This window comes from Trichosurus vulpecula, chromosome 8 (assembly GCF_011100635.1).
Source record: "Trichosurus vulpecula isolate mTriVul1 chromosome 8, mTriVul1.pri, whole genome shotgun sequence".
Taxonomy (NCBI): Eukaryota; Metazoa; Chordata; class Mammalia; order Diprotodontia; family Phalangeridae; genus Trichosurus; species Trichosurus vulpecula.
This window is the reverse complement of record NC_050580.1, coordinates 75,394,397-75,408,316: the sequence shown is the minus strand read 5'-3', so window position 1 is coordinate 75,408,316 and position 13,920 is coordinate 75,394,397.

Below are 13,920 nucleotides of genomic sequence, written 5' to 3'. Positions count from 1 at the left end.
AAGGTGTTGTTTTCTTCAATATTTTTTGGGTCTCCTTTAGCCAGTCATTGATTTGTTTTTCATGGTTTTCTCGCATCACTCTCATTTCTCTGCAATTTTTCCTCTACTTCTCTAACTTGCTTTTCCAAATCCTTTTTGAGCTCTCCCATGGCCTGAGACCAGTTCATGTTTTTCTTGGAGGCTTTTGATGTAGGCTCTTTGACTTTGTTGACTTCTTCTGGCTGTATGTTTTGGTCTCTTTTGTCACCAAAGACAGATTCCAAAGTCTGAGACTGAATCTGAGTGCATTTTTTTTGCCTGGCCATGTTCCCAGTCAACTTACTTGACCCTTGAGTTTTTCTTGGAGGTATGACTGCTTGTAGAGTAAAGGTACTTTGTTCCAAGCTTGAGGGGATGCACTGTTGTTTTCAGAGCTATTTCTATACAGCCAGCTCTGCCACACCAGCACTCCTCCTTCCCCAAGAACTGCCTACCCGGACTGGACTCAGATCTTAAGCAGGTTCTGCACTCCTGCTCTGATCCACCACTTAATTCCTCCCACCAGGTGGATCTGGGGCTGGAAGCAACTGCAACTGTAGTTCTGTAGCTACACCACCTCTGCTGCCCCGGGGCAGTGGCCAGACTGCAAACTCCTTCACTCTGTCTCCTGCAGCTTTTCCCACTAACCTTCTCTGTTGTCTTTGGTGTTTGTGGGTTGAGAAGTCTGGTAACTGCCACAGCTCACTGATTCAGGGAGCTAGGGCCTGTTCCACCTGGCTTCTGGTCTGGTTGGTCCATGTGGCCCATGCTGGGCTCTGCTCCCCTCCGCTGTCAGCTCCGTTTGTGATAGACTTCACCCAGTGACCATCCAGGCTGTCCTGGGCTGGAGCCCTGTTTGCCTCTGCTATTTTGTGGGGTCTGCAGTTCTAAAATTTGTTCAGAGCCATTTTTTATAGGTTTTTGGAGGGACTTGGTGGGGAGCTCACACAAGTCCCTGCTTTCCAGCCGCCATCTTGGCTCCACTGCCTGTGTCTATGACCTCTTTAGAGAAGTGTGGAACAAGAGTTTGGAACACTATATATAACATCCCATTTTTTCAATTTTTTGGCTAGTTTTACTGAACTATTTTTTCCCCTCTTTTCAAAATTCTTTATTATAAGTAAGGGCTCTCTGGGAGGGGATTGAAAGAAATGGGAGTGGGAAATGTAAATGATATAAAAATAAAATAGATCAGTAAAATACATCAGCAAGTTAATTTTTTTTAGCATTACTTTTCTTGAGGTTTTTTTTCTTTTGTCTTGTTTTCTTTCACAACATGACCACCATGGATATGCTCTGCACGACCACTCATGCACAACTTACATCGAATTGCCTGCCCTCCCAACGAGAGGACAGGGAGGGAAAAAGGAAGAGAACCAGGAAGTCAAAGCTCCAAAAACAAATGCCAAAAACTGTTCTTACATGTAACTGGTCAAAAATAAAATACAAAGGGGTGGAGCCAAGATGGCAGCTGGAAAGCAAGGACTTGCATGAGCTCCCCGCCAGGCCCCAACAAACACCTATAAAAAACAGCTCTGAACAAATTCTAGAACTGCAGAACCCACGAAATAGCAGAGGGAAGCAGGGATCCAGCCCAGGACAGCCTGGATGGTCGCTGGGTAAGGTGTTTTGCACAGAGCTGGGAGCAGAGCCCAGCATGGGCTGCGCCTGCACCAACCAGACCAGGAGACAGGTAGAACAGGCTCTAGCTCCCTGAATCAGTGAGCTGTGGCAGTTACCAGACTTCTCAACCCACAAACACCAAAGACAACAGAGAAGGTTAGTGGGAAAGGCTGCTGGGACAGAGTGAAAGGAGTTCTCTGTTAGGCCACCGCCCTGGGGGCAGCGGAGATGGTGCAGCTCTGAGGCTGATTACAGAGCTATAGCCGCAGTTGCTTCCAGCCCCAGGCCCATCTGGTGGGAGGAATTAAGTGGTAGATCTGAGTGGGAGTGCAGAGCCAGCTTAAATCTGAGTCCAGTCCAGGTTGGCGGTTCTTGAGGGTGGAGGAGTGCTGGTGTGGCAGAGCTGGCTGTGTAGAAATAACTCTAAAAACAACAGCACAGCCCCTCAAGCTTGGGACAAAGTACTCTATACTCTACAAGCAGTCATACCTCCATGAAAAACTCAAGGGTCAAATAAGTTGGCTGGGAACATGGCCAGGCAGCCAAAAAGGAAACAGATTCAGACTCAGACTTTGGAATCTGTCTTTGGTGACAAAGGAGACCAAAACATACAGCCAGAAGAAGTCAACAAAGTCAAAGAGCCTACATCAAAAGCCTCCAAGAAAAACATGAATTGGTCTCAGGCCATGGAAGAGCTCAAAAAGGATTTGGAAAAGCAAGTTAGAGAAGTAGAGGAAAAATTGTGAAAAGAAATGAGAGTGATGCGAGAAAACCATGAAAAACAAATCAATGACTGGCTAAAGGAGACCCAAAAAATATTGAAGAAAACAACACCTTAAAAAATAGACTAACTCAAATGTCAAATGAGCTCCAAAAAGCCAATGAGGAGAAGAATGCCTTGAAAGGCAGAATTAGCCAAATGGAAAAGGAGTTCCAAAAGACCACCGAAGAAAATACTACCTTAAAAATTAGATTGGAGCAAGTAGAAGCTAGTGACTTTATGAGAAATCAAGATATTATAAAACAGAACCAAAGGAATGAAAAAGTAGAAGACAATGTGAAATATCTCATTGGGAAAAAACACTGACCTGGAAAACAGATCCAGGAGAGAGAATTTAAAAATTATTGGACTACCTGAAAGCCATGATCAAAAAAAGAGCCTAGATATCATCTTTCAAGAAATTATCAAGGACAACTGCCCTGATATTCTAGAGCCAGAGGGTAAAATAGAAATTGAAAGAATCTACCGATCACCTCCTGAAAAAGAACCCCAAAAGAAAACTCCTAGAAACATTGTTGCCAAATTCCAGAGCTCCCAGAAGAAGGAAACAATACTGCAAGCAGCCAGAAAGAAACAATTTGAGAATTGTGGAAACACAATAAGAATAACACAAAATCTAGCAACTTCTACCTTAAGGGACTGAAGGGCTTGGAATATGATATTCCAGAGGTCAATGGAGCTAGGATTAAAACCAAGAATCACCTACCCAGCAAAACTGAGTATCATGCTCCAAGGCAAAATATGGATTTTCAATAAAATAGAGGCCTTTCAAGCTTTCTCAGTGAAAAGACCAGAGCTGAATAGAAAATTTGACTTTCAAACACAAGAATTAAGAGAAGCATGAAAAGGTAATCAAGAAAGAGAAATCATAAGGGACTTACTAAAGTTGAACTGTTTTGTTTACATTCCTGCATGGAAAGATGATGTGTATAATTCATGAGACCTCAGTATTAGGCTAGCTGAAGGGAATATATATATATATATATATATATATATATATATATATATATATATGTATGTATTTATGTATATATGTATTTATGTAGACAGAGGGCACAGGGTGAGTTGAATATGAAGGGATGATATCTAAAAAAATAAAATCAAATTAAGGGATGAGAGAGGAATATATTGAGAGAGGGAGAAAGGGAGAGAGAATGGGGTAAATTATCTCTTACAAAAGTGGCAAGAAAAAGTAGTTCTGTAGGAAGGGAAGAGGGGGCAGGTGAGGGGGAATTAGTGAATCTTGCTGTCTTTGGATTTGACCTGAGGAGGGAATAACATACACACTCAATTGGGTATCCTACCCCACAGGAAAGAAGGAGGAAGGAGATAAAAAGGGGGGACAATAAAAGGGAGGACACATGGGGGAGGAGGTAACCAATAGCAAACACTTTTGAAAAGGAATAGGGGCAAGGGAGAAAAAGTGGGATAGGATAGAAACGAGCAAAATATAGTCTTTCACAACATGAGTGTTGTGAGAGGGTTTTACATAATGATACACATGAGGCCTATGTTGAATTCCTTGCCTTCTTAGGGAGAGAAGAAGGGAGAGAATTTGGAACTCAAAGTTTTAAAAGCAGATGTTCAAAAAAAAGTTTTTGCATGCCACTAGGAAATAAGATACACAGGCAATGGGGCATAGAAATCTATCTTGCTCTACAAGAAAGTAAGGGAAAAGGGGATGAGGGGGAGTGGGGTGACAGAAGGGAGGGCTGACTGGGGAATGGGGCAACCAGAATATACGCCATCTTGGAGGGGGGGGAGGGTAGAAATGAGGAGAAAATTTGTAATTCAAACTCTTGTGAAAATCAATGCTGAAAACTAAAAATATTAAATAAATTTTTAAAATAGTAAAAAAAGAATTATCCTGAAAGAAAAAAATGGGCATTTGATAAACTCTCAAACTTTCAAGATTTTGTCTAAAAAAATCCCAAACTTAATAGAAGATTCAACATACAGGAACCAAGAGAAATGTAAAGTCAATACCAAAGACTGATTGCAAGGGATTCATAAGGACAATTGTTTACCTTTTATATATGTAAAATATAAAATGTATGTCTAGGATTTTTATTAATAATTGTGTAACTCATAAGAAAGATTGGGGTAAACCTGACTATGATGTGAATTTAAAAAGTAAAACCATTTAGGGACAGCTAAAAAGAATAATTATTTTATACAAATGAGGTGCAAGAGGAAGAATGGATACGGAGGAGTTAGAGGGGGAGGAGGGCTGATAGTTCTGGTAACCTACTTTCATCGGGAGTGGGTTTTAGAGGGAATAACACATATATATTTAGAAGAGCATAAAAGTTCTAAATTTAGAAGAAATAAAGCGGTAGGGGCATAGGGAGGGGGGATAGGACAAGGGAGGGATTTTTAGAGAGAAGAATGAAGGAATAGTTTGTAAAAGGGGGTATAGAAGGGCATTTAGACTTATGGGAATAGGAGGATGGGGAGGGATCCTTGGAGGGGTTAGGCAAGTAACAGGAGGGCAAGGTAGTGCGTAGAAGTAAAGTAGAGGAGGCAGGACAGATAGGAAACAAGACATATGCACAAACAAGAGCAAAGATCAGAAGCAGAGTATGTTTGGGAAAGTACATGTCTATATATGTATGTATATGTATATATCTATAGCTATGGAGAAACATATCTAAACTTTATTGTAGTTTTCTGGGGGGCTGGAGGGAGGGAAAAAAAGAATAAAGTAAAAAAGTGCACAGCAGTGAACAAATGAAAAGTCACAAGGAAGCAAAGAAAAGTTGGTCAATTCTCAACACAACGTGTATTATTGATCGTACAGACTTTCTTGAAATGAAAATTTATTGTTACATACTTTGAATTATCTCATGTTCTGCTATGCACATGGCATGCTTTTTTTTCTTTCTTACTTTGTATTTAAGTTTCAGTATTTAGGTTTATGATATGTTTTTGTTTCTTCTCTCTATTCTTTATTTGTTTTTTAGCCCTTGAGTCTAAAATAAAATTTTAAAAAAGTTTTTAAAAATACTAAATAAATACATAAATAAATAAATTAAATAAATAATTTTGCACATCTTGTGGTTTTTTTTTTATTTTGGAGCTATTTCAATTCTGCTTTGCTCATAGAGCGCAGCACCTTTTCTGATGAGGGCAAACCATTGCTGGGTGGTCCTGTGCCTGTGTCTCCCATGTTACACAGTCATATCCCTATACTGCTAAGCTTTAGTATCCTTTCTTTTCGGAGTCTTCATGCTGCTTCCCTGTAGACACGTCTCTTTTTCATTTGTACTCCAAGGGTCCTCTTGACTCTTAACATTCAGGGCTAGTTCAGCAAGTTAATTTTTAAAGAAAATCTAATTTATTTTAATTTAATTTAATAGAAAGTTGCATTGTTGGTGAAGGGGTAAAATGATACAACCATTTTGGAAAGCAATTTTAATTATGCAAGTAAAGTGACTAAAATATCCATATCTTCTGAACCAGAGTCTCCTTTACTGGACTTATATCTGAAGGAAGCCGTTGATAAGAAGAAAGTTCCCATATAAACCAAAATATTTGTGGAAACACTTTTGGAAGTAGCAAAGTATAAAATGTGAGTGTAAGAAAATTATAAAGCTCAAACATGATTTAAATGAAGAGATATGAGGGGACAGCCTTAAACTATACCGCTGGGGTATAGGAGGTCCACAGATGTTACACCTTGTGCATGTTTTCAGACTTTTCAATGTATTGATCAGCTATGCTAGTTTTTCCCTCTTTTTCTTTTTTGTCTTTGAAAAATACTCTTTAAAGTATTTTTAAAATGTTTTTAAAAATTGAATTTAAAAGTTTGTAAAATGCTATACCCAAAGAATAACCAAACTATGCATACACTTTGATCCAGCAATACCACTACTAGGACTGTATCCCAAAGAGATCATAAAAAAGAGAAAAGGATCAACATGTGCAAAAAATATTTATAGCAGCCCTTTTTGTGGTGACAAAGAATTGAAAATTGCGCGGATGCCCACCAATTGGGGAATGGCTGAACAAGCTGTGGTATATGAATGTAATGGAATACTATTGTGTAATAAAAAACGATGAACAGGCAGATTTTAGAAAATACTGGAAACACTTATATTCGCTGATGCAAAGTGAGGTGAACAGAATGAGGAAAACATTGTACACAGTACCAGCAACATTGTGTGATGATCAGTTATGAATGACCCCTCTCTTCTCAGCAACACAATGATCCATGACAAGTACAAAGGATTCATATAGGAAAATGCTACCTATATCCAGATAAAGAACTGATGGACTCTGAAAGTAGATTGAAACATATTTTTTTTTAATATTTTATTCTTTCTCATGGTTTTTTTAACGTTTCTTTTTTCACAACTGTGACTAACATATTTTTTACAAAATAGCATGTGCATAAACTATATCAAATTGCCTACCATTTTCAGAAGAGGGGAGGGGAGGGAGAAAAATTTGGAAGTCAAAATCTTATAAATGCTAAAAATTTTCTTGACATATAACTGGGTGTAGCCAGAATGGACTTTGTTTTCTTTGAATGACTCAGCTTGCCTCGTTGAGCTTCCCTGGACGCTGGGGCTTGCTCTTCCGGGGCAGGACCAGAGCTTCCTGTGTGATGAGTCGTGGCACTGGCTGAGGGGAGGTGTGTTAACGTGGTCTACGCTGGGGGAGGGGCCAAGTCAAGAACCAATTGGCCCTGGTCGTTCAGGCGGCGCTTGATGATGTCAAAAACTCTATAAGAGGGGAGAGGACAGCTTGAAGATCCTCCTTTCCTTTTCCGGTTGGAGCCAGAGACACCTACAGCCGAAGCTGAGCTGCCGGTAGCAGAGCTGACTAGAGGCTAGTGGGTAATCTTCTTACCGTAGAGGGGAAGCATGTATACGATTTTGCCTTATACCATCTCGCTTCTCTGTGGCCTCCTAGTTACTCTTGTGAGGCGGACTTATTGGGCCTGGAAGCTTTTGATGAAAATATCAAAATGGGGACGCTGGTTTGTGGGATTGTTACTGTGGAGTGTAAATACATCCTTTAGTTCTCCTGCCTTCTGCCTAGAGAACTCCTTATATCCTGCGGTTCCGGACCTTTTAGGCACATATGAGATTCTCTTTGAAATCATAAATTCTGCCTTCCTAATATACTGGGGAAAATACTCTTTAAAATTGTTAAATGTAATGGTTCTCTGGGATAGAGATGAAAAGGGATACTGGGAACAACTATGATGATGTAAAAATAGAAGACCAATAAAAGCCTTATTTTTTACAAGTTGTGGAGAGACAGGTTTCAGGGAGAAAAAAATTTTTCTATCAGTTAAGAATTATTCCATGGTATGGACTGCCTTGGGCAATAGGTACCCTGACACTAAAAGCAAGATGATTATTTGTCAGGCCTGTTGTGGGTACCAGTTGGACAAAATGGCACCTTGAGTTTCTTCCAACTCTAACTTTATGTAACAGTAAAATGACATAAATACCAACTTTTAGTCCTAGCAGTAGCACTAAATCATTTGGCCAAGGCTTATGAAAAAGCCCCTTTTTCACACCTGACCATCACTCACCATCCATTAAGGAACTTTCTGCATGGTAGCTAATTTTAATTAGAAAACTCAATCCAACTTTTTCTGATAAGCAAGGACTCAGGCACCAAGAAGTAGATGGCTTTAAAAGACTCTCAGAAATCTGAAAACAATACCCTTCTACCGTACCCTGGAGATCTATTTATCATAAGAACTTAGGTCCCCTATTTACTCAAAATATCTCCCTTCCCAGAAAGATGGAAAATTCAAGTCTCCTTTTTTTTTATATTCCAGATTATCCATCAAACCTCACAAGTCCATTTTGTGTACCTCGCTGTAGGTTAGTTATGATACCTATATTCTATTTCACAGTTTCCACATTCAATGAAATACTTAGGTGAGGGTACATATGCTCAGTTCTAGTGTAAATCCTGTTTATCTCCTCTAGCATATTTGCTTTAGTCCATTACAAATCAAAGATAGCTCTGTTCTGCTCTTACCTTTTCCCTTTTAAACGTGGTTTCTCAGGCTTTGCATGAAGAGACCAATCATTTTCTTTCAAGGTCTCAAGCCACAGTGTATCCAAGTTCAAATGCATACCGCAAAGTGCACTTTAAACCTTGACTTGCACACATGGGGTTATATTTGATATGAAGATAGCTCACCTGTAAATAAATCACCTATAAATAAGTTCCTTCCTAGGAATCTTTCCTCCTATTCATAAGACTTTTGGAGAGAGAGACCCTTCCTCTTCAAAGGTAAAAGATCTCATTTCTCACAGATAAGAATGGATTTATTTATTTATTGAGACCTACTGTGTGTCAGGCACTGTGCCAAATGCTAGGGATACAAAGAAAAACCAAAACCCCTCCAAAAAACAATGCCTGTTCTCAAGGACCTCACCGTCAAGTCTTTCCCTCAGCCAAGTTTAATTAAGTTTGTTTTGCAAAGACTATTTTTGGAAGATTTTGTGTGGACTTGTTTTGAAAAAGATTGAGTCATTAATCTAAGGAACAGAATTATTGAGCTGAAAAAAGACCATAAGAAGCCACTTAATAACCATTCCCTCATCTTTCTGAGGAGATATTTTTCTTGACTTCTTCACATCAGTGTGTAATAAACCTCACAAAAGTGAATTCTTTATATCTAAACTAAGTACTTTATATAATAGCTCACACCGATTTACTCTTGTTCTCTCCTAAAATTGTGAATCTAAGCCAATTTGGGTGAGCTAATGCTAAGGTAAATGGATACTTTACCAGTCTAGAGTGAAAATAGTGCTGACTCTGGAAACAGAAATCCAGGGTTCAGATCCAGCCTGTGACATTACTACAAGTGTGACTTTGGGCAAGTCATTCAATCTCCCGGGTCCTCAGTTTCCTCTTCTGTGAAATGAGAGGATTGGACCAGATGGCCTCTGAAGTCTCTTCCAGCTCTAGATCTATGATACTGTGATACACACATATGTATGCACATACATGTATGTATAGCGATTTTTGCAGTAGTGGTACAAACAAAACCACATTTTAATGAATATTATCATAATCTGTTGCAGATATAATAAATTCTGTTGATTGAAGAAGCCCATGTGCAGATGTATTAAAGAGTCCCTATCTATTTAGCCAATCTGTTTAATGAAAATGTTGTCTTTGGTGTTGTATTTATATAGTAATTGTATTTGAAAACCTAAAGGGTGTTAAATGGTTTTAATAAAATTTTACATGTTTTAAAAAAAAAGAAAGGATCTTTAAACATGTGCATGGTTGGAGTTATTAAAATTATTACATTTTATTAAAATAAAACTCCTTTAAATTATAATTTTGGTTTTTTTCCCCAATAAATCCATTTTGTCTTTCCACTTGGTAGATGTTCTTCCCAAGTGTGAATAAAATTAAAATCAGCATAAGAGGCAGCATGGCATAGAGGGAACAAATTGGCATTAAAGCCCAGAAGACCCGGATTCAAATCTTGCCTCTGACAAATACTGGCTTTGTGTCCCTGGGTAATTTCCTCACATAAGAGTGCTGATATATATATATATGCATATATATGCATATATACATATATGCCAATAAAATATATACCTATACATACATACCTATACATATGTATATATACCAATAACATAACAGGTCTAGTTCCCATCCTGTAATTAACTGAGGCAAATGATATTGTGATGCTTCTATATGCCCTTTGTAGCCGCAGCATATATAGAACATCTCATCCAGTCCTCATCCCTTTTGGTGATGGGGCAGCAGAAGCAGTGATGACAGCTAACTTTGAGGGCTGCCACCTTGCACATATTGTCAACTCTATTTTGCAGATAGTGAAACTGAGGCTTAGAGTGGCAGGACAAACACTCAAACCCAGATGTTCTGATGATAAATACGGTGCTACTCTGTGTACCAGCCTACCATGAAGTTAGTTGCTGGGGAGTGGGAGGGACGGTAGAGGGGAATAAAAACAAGTTGAAGATACACAGTATGTATATATACATATATATGTATATTTATGTGTGTATATATACATACACACATATGAATGTATATACAGAACGCGCATGAAAAGAAACACAACCTTGCAAATAAGTTTTATTTTTAATAAGATTTTTATTTCATTAAATATTTCCCAGTTACATTTTTAAAAAATTTAACATTTATGGGGCAGCTAGATGGCATAGTGAGTGGAGCACTGGGCCTGGAGTCAAGAGGACCTGAGTTCAAATTTGATCTCAGATACTTGACACACTTACTAGCTGTGTGACCTTGGGCAAGTCACTTAACCCCAATTATCCTGCCTTCCCTCCTCCAAAAGAAAAAAAAGATTTAAAAAAATTTAACATTTAGCTTAAAAAAATTTGAGTTCCAAATTCTCTCCTTCTCTTTTGCCCCTCCTCAACCCCTTGAAAAGGCAAGCAATATATTAATTATAAATGTGATGTCATGCAAAACATTCCCATATTAGCCATGTTGCAAAAGAAAGCACACACACATACACAAAACCAAGAAAAATAGAGAAAGTGAAAAAAAGTATGCTTCATTCTGCACTTAGCAAATAGGTTTAAAAAAATAAAGCAAAAGATACTTCACTGGGCTTTCAAATTAGGTGATATTCTAGTAGTAGACCCGACCTTGGTTGAAAGGTAGCTAGGTGGTTGCGATGGTTAAGCTGGACTTGGAGTCAGGAAGACCTGAATTCAAATTCTGCCTCAGGCAGTTAGTAGCTGTGTGACCCTAGGCAAGTCACCTAACCTCCCTCCCGGCCTCAGGGTTAGGGTCAGAGTTAGGGGTTAGGGTTCTCTCTACTCACACAGCTACCACCTTAGCTCAGGGCTTTAAAAACTGTTGTCTTGATTATGACAGCCTCCTAAATGACCTCCCTGCCCTACGTCTTCCCACTCTAGTCCGTCCTCTACTTTCTTATGTTCATTACAAGACAAAGACGGTTCTTCCATTCTTTTCGTGGTTAAACATGCTTCCTTGGACTTTTACCAGAGAGGACCATCACATGCTTTGGAGTGTTTAAGTCACAGTTCATCAAAGTTCAAGTGTATCCTATGGAATGCACTTTGAGCCATGAATTGCAAAAATGGGGACTGTATTTGCTATGAAGATAACTTGCCTGTAAATGAATCACCCTGTTTAAGATTTCATGGGTTATAAAACATTATTTATCTAAACTATGTCATGTTGTTATTCACTCCTGTCCAACTCTTTGTGGCCCTATTTGGGGTTTCCTTGGCAATGATACTAGAGTGGTTTGTCATTTCCTTCTCTAGTTCATTTTACAGATGAGGGAACTGAGGTAAACCAGGTTACATCATTTGCCCAGGGTCACACAGCTAGTAAATGTCTGAGGCCATATCTGAACTCAGGTGTTCCTCACTCCAGGCCTAATGCTGTATTCACTGAGCCACCACACTGGTTTAAAAAAGCTATAAGAGTCTTAGTCAATTGAATAGATGAAATAAACATGACCACAAACCACAGAGGAAGTGGTTTTAACTTTTTAATTCAACAGAAACTTCTGGGGAAACCAAAGAACAATTTAATGGAAAATGGATTTAGACTAGTATTTTACAGTATGTACCACAATAAAATCTAGATGGATAAAAGATCTGAATGTAAAATGTCTTCCATTAAAAAGCTGGAGGAAAAATAGGTTAAAGGTTAAAACTGTTACAGCTATAGAGACAGAAATAATTAGCAGCAAGTGTTGGGTAGAGACTATTCATTGTAAAAGACAAAATAGGACCTTTTGATTATATAAAATTTAAAACCTTTTACACAGAATCAACCAGTGTACACAGAATAAAAAAAAGAAAAGCCAGTTGGGGAAAACATCTATATTAAACATCCTTTACAAAAGTCTAATGCCTCAAGTCTATAGAGAATTGGCACAAATCTGTAGGATACCATAGTAGGTGAATGATCAAAGGATGTAAATAGTTTTTCAAAAGAATAAGCACCAAGAACTGATGTAAAATGAAGTGAGCAGAACCAGGAAAACAATGTATACAACAACCAAAACCCCCATATATTAAGAAAACAACAACTCTGAATGGCCTTAGTACCACTTCTGATGAATGCAATGACCAACCATGATTCTAGAGGACCATTGCACCCTCAGAGTGCAAAATGAGACACAGGAATATACAGAAAATGTACACAGGAAATGTAGGAATTTGTTTTGCTTTAACTATGTATATTAGAAGGGTTTTGTTTTTCCTTTTTTTTCAATAGTGGTAAGAGGGAAAGAGAAAATAAATGTATTTTTGTTAGTAGAAAAAACATTTTTTCAAAAAAGAAGCACCAGCTCTCAACAATCATCTAAAAATGTGTTGAAAATCACTCATCGGAAAAGTGTAAATTAAGACTTTCCAGCATTACTTCATACTCAGCAAGTTGGCAAGACTTATTGTGGGGTTCACTGTAGGAAAACAGGTCCGTTGTGGGTGAATTTGTATAAAGCGTTGACCATTCTGGAAAGCAATTTCAAATTCTGCAAGAAAAATCACTGAATTTTTTATACTTTTTGATTCAGTGATCTCCCTAGTAGGTTTATATCCCAAGATGTTACTTACAACAAGAAAAGACCTACGTATACAAAAATATTCATAGCAACACACTTTGTAATAGTGAAAAGCTGGAAACAAATCATGTTGGGGAATTGCTAAACAAATATGGCATATTAACATAATGAAATATTGTTGTGCCATTAGGAATAACAAATATGAAGAAATCAAAGAAATGTGGGAAGACTTGTATAAAGGCAGAGTAAAGAAAGAAGAACCAGAAACCTAATATGCATGATTACTATAATAATGTAAATTAAGACAACACTGGATATCAGTAAAACTTAGGTCAAATATGATAGAAAATGTAAGTACCAAATTATTAAGGTCAAAGCACACAACAGAAAGAATTCTTTCTGTTAACAAATGGCAAAGTTTGCAAGTAGAAAGTAATACAACCCTTCTTTTAGATAATTTTGTTTACTATTTTTCTGAGGATGTACTTTGTAAGGGGTTCAGTGTTTACTGGCTGGAATGTTTTGTTTCTGCTATGTCAAAACCAAATGTAGCAATAATTTTTTTTAAAAAAAGAATATTTGAAGATAGCTAAAATATGTTTGAACTGTGCTACTGCTACCTATTTCAAAATATGTTTCTAAACCAGAAAGATCCGAAGCTGATAAAATCATTACTAATAATTAACTAATACAAGCAACGTAGGATACTAAAGGTATCTACGAACGTTGAACTTTGGGTATTTTCAGTAGCTTAATAAAGTGATGGGGAAGAGGTACTAAAGAGCAGCCATTAACTTGATAAGTACTGAAGGCAGAAATGAGACAACATTTTTTGGCAGGGCAGGGTGGGGTGGGGGTTGTCTCATTTGATTATCAGTGGGAGGGAATGTCTGGAAATTATAGCATGACGTTTAAAATTGCCTTCTTGCCATATAGTTCCTTTTAAAATCAATTTTACACT